This window comes from Aptenodytes forsteri, unplaced genomic scaffold (assembly GCF_000699145.1).
Source record: "Aptenodytes forsteri isolate BGI_AS27 unplaced genomic scaffold, ASM69914v1 Scaffold83, whole genome shotgun sequence".
Classification (NCBI taxonomy): Eukaryota; Metazoa; Chordata; class Aves; order Sphenisciformes; family Spheniscidae; genus Aptenodytes; species Aptenodytes forsteri.
The window spans coordinates 6,159,943-6,167,664 of NW_008795371.1; the positions used below are offsets into that span (position 1 = coordinate 6,159,943).

The 7,722-nt window shown below is 44.9% G+C and overlaps 1 non-coding gene across 1 annotated transcript; it reads left to right on the top strand.

Moving 5' to 3' along the window:
- TRNAQ-CUG lies at nt 1–72 on the top strand. The gene has a single exon. It is a non-coding gene; the product is annotated as a tRNA-Gln (tRNA).
- Nucleotides 73–7,722: the final 7,650 nt, after the last annotated feature.

Sequence of the window (7,722 nt, forward strand, 5' to 3'; positions counted from 1 at the left end):
GGTTCCATGGCGTAATGGTTAGCACTCTGGACTCTGAATCCAGCGATCCGAGTTCAAATCTCGGTGGAACCTGATCCTTTTCCTCCCTCCCGTCTTCTTTTTTCGACCTTGCTTCTCTGCCTGAATTATGGCCAGACATGCTCCTCGGTCCCCTCACGGGCTCCTTCACGTGCAGAGGTGCACCAGCGACGCCTCACCTCTTCGCTTGGCTGGTGTCCACCAGCCCTATACCCAGCCACGGCGTGGGTGCCCTCCTCCTGCCTACATGGGCAGGTGATGGCTTCCACCCCGGAGCTGCCCACAACCACGGTGGAGTTTGGGGCGGGTTGGCGGGAAGTCCCCCAGGTTTCTCAGATCCGTCCTGTGAACCAGGCTAAGAGTGGTGTGCAAAGCCAATGGAGCTCATGGTGGAGGCATCAGAGATGCCAAGAAGCTCTTTCAGCTCATGAGGTGCAAAGAGGCCGCAAGTGCGGGCTCCTTTCCTGCCGCCGCGCCGCTGCCCGCCCTACTTCTCTCTTCCCAAAAGCTGGTCCCCCTCGTCTGCCCCTGTGTCGTGGGAGACACCAGCTTTGTCACCGGCTTCCCTTGGCGCAGGCTTGAGACCTAAATAGAAGAGGATAAAAATAGTGCTTGTGTCCAAATGATTAAACCAAAGCCCTTAAAACTGCTCTTTTTCCACCAGCTTGCCATTAGCAGCAGCAGTAAGTTTGCCATTTCTGCAATCAGCAGCTGTGTTATCATTTCTGTGCACGGAAAGAAACCCCCGGGCATCGGCAGCAATGCTGTGCATCAGTTACCGTCTGCTGGAACGATAACAAACCATAACGTGATCCTCTGCATTTAAAAATAAATAGTTCACACTGCCTCAGAGCTTCTGGGCAGAGAAAACAAAGCACTAATAACAAAAACACGTAACGTGTGACCACGATGTGTCACACCACAGGAGTACAGCAGAGGGTCTGCGGGAGCACATGGGTGAGGTCAGAGCATTGGGGTCTGGGCTTACCCCATGTCCAGCCTCCGGCATGCCCTGGCAGACCGTGCACCTCCAGCTTCTTACAGGTGCACAAAACCCACCAAGCATGTGGGGCGTCCCATCCCTAGGACCCCATTCCACATGTCCCGTGGGAATAATTGCATGTGCAAGTTCTGTAAGGGCATTGCAAGGCCAGACCTCGCAGGAGCAGAAAGCACTCTGGTAGCATAGCAGGGAGGTCTGTAGGAGTCTGCGTTGTCTTTGGATTCATCCTTTTTATCTCCGGATGAACCCAGAATGCCCAAATCTTGAGTCTGAAAAGGCTTGTCCCACTCCTGCTGCCCTTCTCAGAAGTTATCCTACTGCATTGAGTAGTGCATTAAAACTGATAATGGATATTTGTATGTGTAGAGGCTGGGGTGTATTTATAACTCTGTAGTTAAGGTTTCCATCTCACATCCTATTTGCAGTTCTCCATTGAACTTTGTTGCTAAAAAGCTATTAATTTTCACTTGATGTTTCTCAGGCCTGGTTTCATCCTCCAGAAATGCTATTAATTCTAAAGAAATAAAAATAACACAGATGAAGTATTTTTAGTTATCCTCCTGTAAGAGCTGTTCTCCTTTTTGTGTTTTGGATTTTGTTTGTGAGCCTGGAAACACCCTTTATTTACATTTCTTACATGCATAAGCATTACTTCCTCTTGCACCAAATTGCAGATGTTCCTCATCTGGAACTGGCTCGTCCTGCACAAGACTTGAGGGCACAAAATGAGGACAATGCCTTTTCTGGCTGAGCTGAAAATCACAGTCCCTACATTGCTGTACCGCTATCACTTGTCGAACTTAAGACATTACAAAGCAGAGGCATTTTTACCAGTCATGCATTGTAACATGAAAATTCCTGCAGATTGCCATGTATATGAGCAGCAGCAGGGGTTATTTCTAGCCAAGCCCATGTAAATGCATTTGATCTTTTAAAATCAGGTTCTTCACGGTGTAGAGAGGCAAAACTGAAACAGCAGAAAGAACTTTGCATCTAAACAGGAGTCAACTGACAGCAGGGCATGGGGATAGCATAGTCCAGACTAGCAAGGAGCTCCAGAAATTAAAATCTTATATTCTGTTCAGTCCTGGGTTAATTTTGTTCCTGTTTGGGCAAGCCCCAGATGGGAATATACAAAACCTCAGGAAATGTCACTGTCAGCGCAGACTGTTTTTGGCTGCTCTGCTCTTTCTTTGTGTCCCCTCCTGGAGCATGCTGCTGTAGTTACAGGATGGCCTGGGACACCTCCCGTGCGTATGAAACATGGCCAAAAAGCAGAGGTCAGGCCTGAAATAACAGAGGACTGTGTGCTCTGGGACTGACAGCTTCTAATGTGAGAACAGTCATTCAGCACTGGCATTTCTGCTGCATTAATTGCCATTAGTGTCATCCTTGCGGGAACACTAAATTCATTGCAAACCTTGAATTAGCGCGCTCTCGTAATTCTTCAGTTTGTACTTCAGCACAACCATTTGCAGAGGCAGCACGTTCTAAGCAACTGGAGCAGAGACAAGGAATGATACTCAGCTGGCCATTGGATGTTCAATTTAGCGAAGAAAAGAAGCAGAGGTCACACTCATAACTGCGTATTTATGGTTCTGTTCTCGAAATTCATACAGCAGCTGCCAAAAAGGCCCCAGCTTTTGCCTCGGCAGCACCACTAATGTCCAGATGTGTCAGAGCTATCGGCTCCGAGCTGCTCAGCCCCAGGCGCTGTGCATCAGGCTCTCCCCACGCCTGATTCTCCCACTTCCCTCCTGCCAACGACTCCTGAGACCCCGAGAGAAATCCTGGCCTAATAAAGGGGAAAATTTGCCACCAACTTTGATGGTTGTAGCGTTCCCACAACAAGGTCAAGGTGTCTTTGCAGAGTACACCAGTGGTATTTGACATGGAAATAGAAGAATGTGAAAGAAGGATGGCCAGTATTTGCTGCTGGTCCCAGCTTTTCTGGCTCTGAAATCCCTGTTCACACTTTGCAAAGCTCAGGGAAAGATTTGGAATTGGAAATGGCAATAATTTAAAATTGTCCTTGAATGGCTGTTGACCCAAATTCCCGTTTCCCAGATGACAGGAGCCACTGGCCTCCCCAGGGCAGAAGGCAGGAAGGACAAAAGCAAAGCCCCAGAGTACTTACCAGAGGAGAAATACTTCCTAAGGGGGAAATCCAATCAATACTTTGCAATTTTCTAACAATCCATGAATCATTGCAATTATGCAGAGATAATTCAAGCTTTCCAATCCAGCTGCTAAATTAGAGAAAAGCATACTCTTAGCACTCACTAACCCCAGCTTGACATGTCAGTCAGAAAAAAAACCTTGAAGTATAAAATCCATCCACTGAAATGAAAAAAAACCCTCTCTTTTTAAAACTCCGGATGAAATTAAAGGGTCTACGACATAGAAGGAGTTCTATTTTTCAGGTAATTCCATGGCAGAGTAATGAAAATGCGTGGAGTTGATATGAATTTTTCTGTTGATAACTCACTTGAATTTCAGCACCCGCTATGTACTTTTTCTAGTTCTACAGTTCTAAGAAGAAAAGAATATATAAGAAGAAATGGACCCAATCAAAATTATTTTCTATAAATCAGCCTTTTCTTTCCTAACCCTGGAGTTGAAGAAATGGACCAATCAAAATTATTTTCTATAAATCAGCCTTTTCTTTCCTAACCCTGGAGTTGGAATAAAAAAGGACCTGGATCTGAATGGGGAATGACTTATCCAAAATCAAACGTCATCCTGGTTTTGTTGTTCTCTAGGGATCTCTGTGGCACTGAAGAAAGAGTGGGAAGGGAGCAGCTCTAGAAAAATTAACCATCTTCTGTAGTCATTTTTTCGCTAGTCCCATATTACGGTAAGCAAAAGGGAAGGAAAATTTTCAGCATGCTTTGGGAACAGGAATCAAATGCAACAGACTCGATGACTTGGTGTTTCTTGTGATGACCGTCAAAATGAAGTCATCAGTTTCCTGCATCCATTTTGGACTCAACACACATCTCCTTGTCTGTGTCTGTTGCCTCCAGAGACATATTAGCAAGATAATACTGGCAGCTCCAGGATAATTGCTGGCCAAGATATAATTTCTGAGGCATGGCTCAAAATCTTCTTCCTCTTACTACACCCTGCCACAGGGTTTTATTTCCTATCTAGGGTCAAAATCTGCTTGATGTTGGTGTCGCTACTAGACAAATACAATGTCAACAACAGCAGTGCAAGCATTATCACACGTCCCATCATCTTCTAATTTGGATTCAAAAGATCAGCCCTGGGGAATGAAGAAGGCAGTTTGATTTCTGTGGCCAATTCATTCACTGCTGAAACAACCAATGGAGCTGGCTGGCTGTGCTCAGCATGGCGATGCTTGTTGCGAAGCTGTACAATTATCTGGGGAGCCAGGCTGAGACTATAAAACTTTGCTCATTAAGATCATTAGAGAGCTGTCAGATGGAACAACTGGGATGGCTTTGATCTGGCAGAATACCCTTCCTCCTGTTCCTAGACCTTGGGAACCATCCGGTTCCCCATAATTTTTTTTTTCAAGTCATTCAAACAGTACTCATGGGTTTTTTATAGGGTGCAATAACTTCCTCAGGCAAACTGGAGGCTGTAACAGCTATAACAAGATTAATTTATTAAATCGGAACCCTGATATTTCAATGATTCCTCTATAAATACATTCATAGTTGGTTTTGCCAAGAAAATTACAAAATGTTGCTCATAATCCCGAAGATATGCCCTATAAATCCACTAGATGTCCTACTGTTTTCAAGCAATTAGGCTCAAGGTTTGTTTGGGTTTTTTCCCTAGTTTTGCCAGTGAGGAATTAGTTTGAGTCTTTAGTGGAATTAGGTCTGGGTTTGCAGGTTGATGAAACATGTACGTATGGTTTGTGCGACACAGCAGGACATCTGGCTCACAGTGGCAGATCTTTTGGCAAATGGCACTAATGTTTCCCACAGAGACTGACTCAAGGTTAGAGGCTGGAAGAGAAAAAGGAAAAGAATCTGCCTTCCTCTCTTGGGAATGCTAAACAAGATCCATCAGATCAAATCCTCTTCTCAGTCAACCTTGGGCATCTATTTATAGGACTGCTAAAGTGAGCCCAGCGCTGACCTCAAAGGTGGTGGCAATACGTGTTAACCTTCATCAGAGCCGCTCTGCACAGGCTACAATTTTGACATTCCTGGTCACTGTGCCAGTCCCTGACGGGCGTCCCACTGCCTGCCAGCACTCGCGCCTGTCCGCAAAAGCCAGCACGGCACCCGCTCATGAGGTGTCCTGTCACTCCGAACACAGAGGGCGTGTCAAATACATACTAAGAAAAGCAGGCTGAAAAATAGCCAGAGGATAATTTTCTCACGCCAGAAAATACTTGAGGTGGAGTGTGGCCACCGGAAAGCAGCCAGCTGCGTGGCTGCTCCTTCACTGCGCGACTCGGAGCACACACACAGTATCGAGTCGTGCTATTTGGGACATCCCTCAACCGCCTTGGGATCTGTTACTTGTACTGAGTCCCAGCACGGCAGCCTAGACTTCTCTGAAACAGTCATCTCCTAGGTATCTAAAAAACACCTTTCATTATTTCAGTGTCTTTCAGTGCTCCGAAATGGGTATTTGCAATATATCAGTGAGGGACGACTACGGGGTGACTTTTATGGTCTTGTCACTGAAGCACAAATCACATTCTGTATAGACCCTATAGCCTTACACTTTGCCAAGCGGTGATTGTTGCATTTGCAAACACCCCTCCCATTCACTCTAGTTTCACAGGGGTGCCACATCTTGAATTTACCCCAGATCTATGTGAGGCAAGTGAGGAGAAAATCGGGTTTGTTTTCTATTTAAAAAATGCCAGAGGCAAAGATGCTCTCAAACAATGAGGTTATCTCCTTTTTCGGTAGGTGCTTCATGACCAGAAGTACTGCCCACGGCTATTGGCTGTGCAAATAGGCACCGGGCAAGGTGTCAGCACCAGTTTAATCACAAGCTGCAAGGGGAAATCAGAGGGGGAACAAGAGCCAACCGTCCTTGGCCCACCAGGATTCCTTGCCATCAGGCATTGCGCATCACGGGAAGTGCCTCGCATCTGTCCTGTGCCATGTGTTACTGCACTGCCTCTATTTCTTGCTATTTGTGTTGAAGGTATGACAGTCATTTTCCTGACAACCTGCAAGAAGAAAAGATACTCCCATCTTCTGACTGTATGTATATATAGATACCTGCTGTAGTACCATCCATATGCAGTATGCACCATATGCTAACTGTGAAAGAGTTTAACCTGGTCCAGTGCGTGTGTTTGCTGTTATACATAACAAATACCTCAAGCCTTGCCATGATTCAGTGCATTATGCATGGGAGCCATCTGGTCCCGTAGCTGAAGATGCAAACTGAAAATTTGATAAAAGCACAAACAGTCACAATGAGAGAGACTGAAAAGATGTGTTCATATTCCAAGCAGGAGTCTCCTCCCGTGGGGGCTAATCTCATCACCCATTGCCTCTTTCCTGCTCCTTTCACTGGAAAGCTGCTGTCAGACAGGTTGCACTCTCAGGTCTGTGAGTATGCACACCTTTGGGATGCTAAAAATGTTTCGTGTGCTTGAGTGAACCTTCTGGGACAAGATTTTTCTCAGTAATCAGCTGTGCAGTGAGCAAGATGTGCAAGATGTTTGGAGCACAGCACATTTTATGGAGCTTGGATTGATCAAGAACTCTGGCTGGTTTAAAATGCACTCTCGATTATGATTAGTCATTAATATTGTCTCACCGCTGTGCAGAATTACAGCTTATGGCTTTGACAGACTGAAAAGAGGTCCATCGCAGCTTGCCTAGATATCCTCAGCCCTGGAGTGGAGATGTATTTTGGAGGGACTGAAGCATCAGGGGAGCAACAAGGAACTCGGTGCAGTGGATGGGGTACAGTTTGGGATGGCTTGGATTTGGCCAAGAGTTTGTGTATAACTTGGCCAGGAATACTGGGTTACTAAACCTGACTTAATTAGATTTTGGAGTCAGACCAGGTTTCCCCCATTCTGACCCTGGTTTCTGACGTTTGGAGGGTACAGGGAAGGAAGGCAGACAGAAGATGTCTATTTTAGTACGTCTCTGCAGGGAATGCACATGCTTCAGACAGGTACACATTTGTTTCCTCTGACATCAAATTAATGGGAATTGATGTATTGATTCTGCAGTTCTCCCAAAAATTGCTTCAAGTTTTGGCCTGTTTCCAAGCCGGTTAGATGCAATGTGCACACAGTTCAAGACAGATATTCAATTATTCTGATATGAATACAGTTATTTACAGAATGTAAATGTATATGAATACAGTTATTTACTGAATAAATTCAGTTCCCTGTGAAATCCAGAAGATAATAGCATTATGATCGTGCAAATAATGCAGCCATTCCTGCTTCATATAGACCATTTTCCTGTCCAGCTACTCCTTTTGGCTTAATACAACCAAGCCCCTCCAAAATCACAGAATTATTAAGATATTTGCCACTAGTGCAAATTCATTCAGTATTTTTCATCTTGTTTTTTTCTTACCTGTTTTGAGAGTACACTGTTCAGAGCAAATGCAATCTTCTGTTCTGTTTGTGGATAGTGTTCAGGATTATGGTAGGGCTGTACCAAAATGAATATGTTACTGCCATCACTATTATTATTATTATTATTATTATTATTATTATTATTATTATT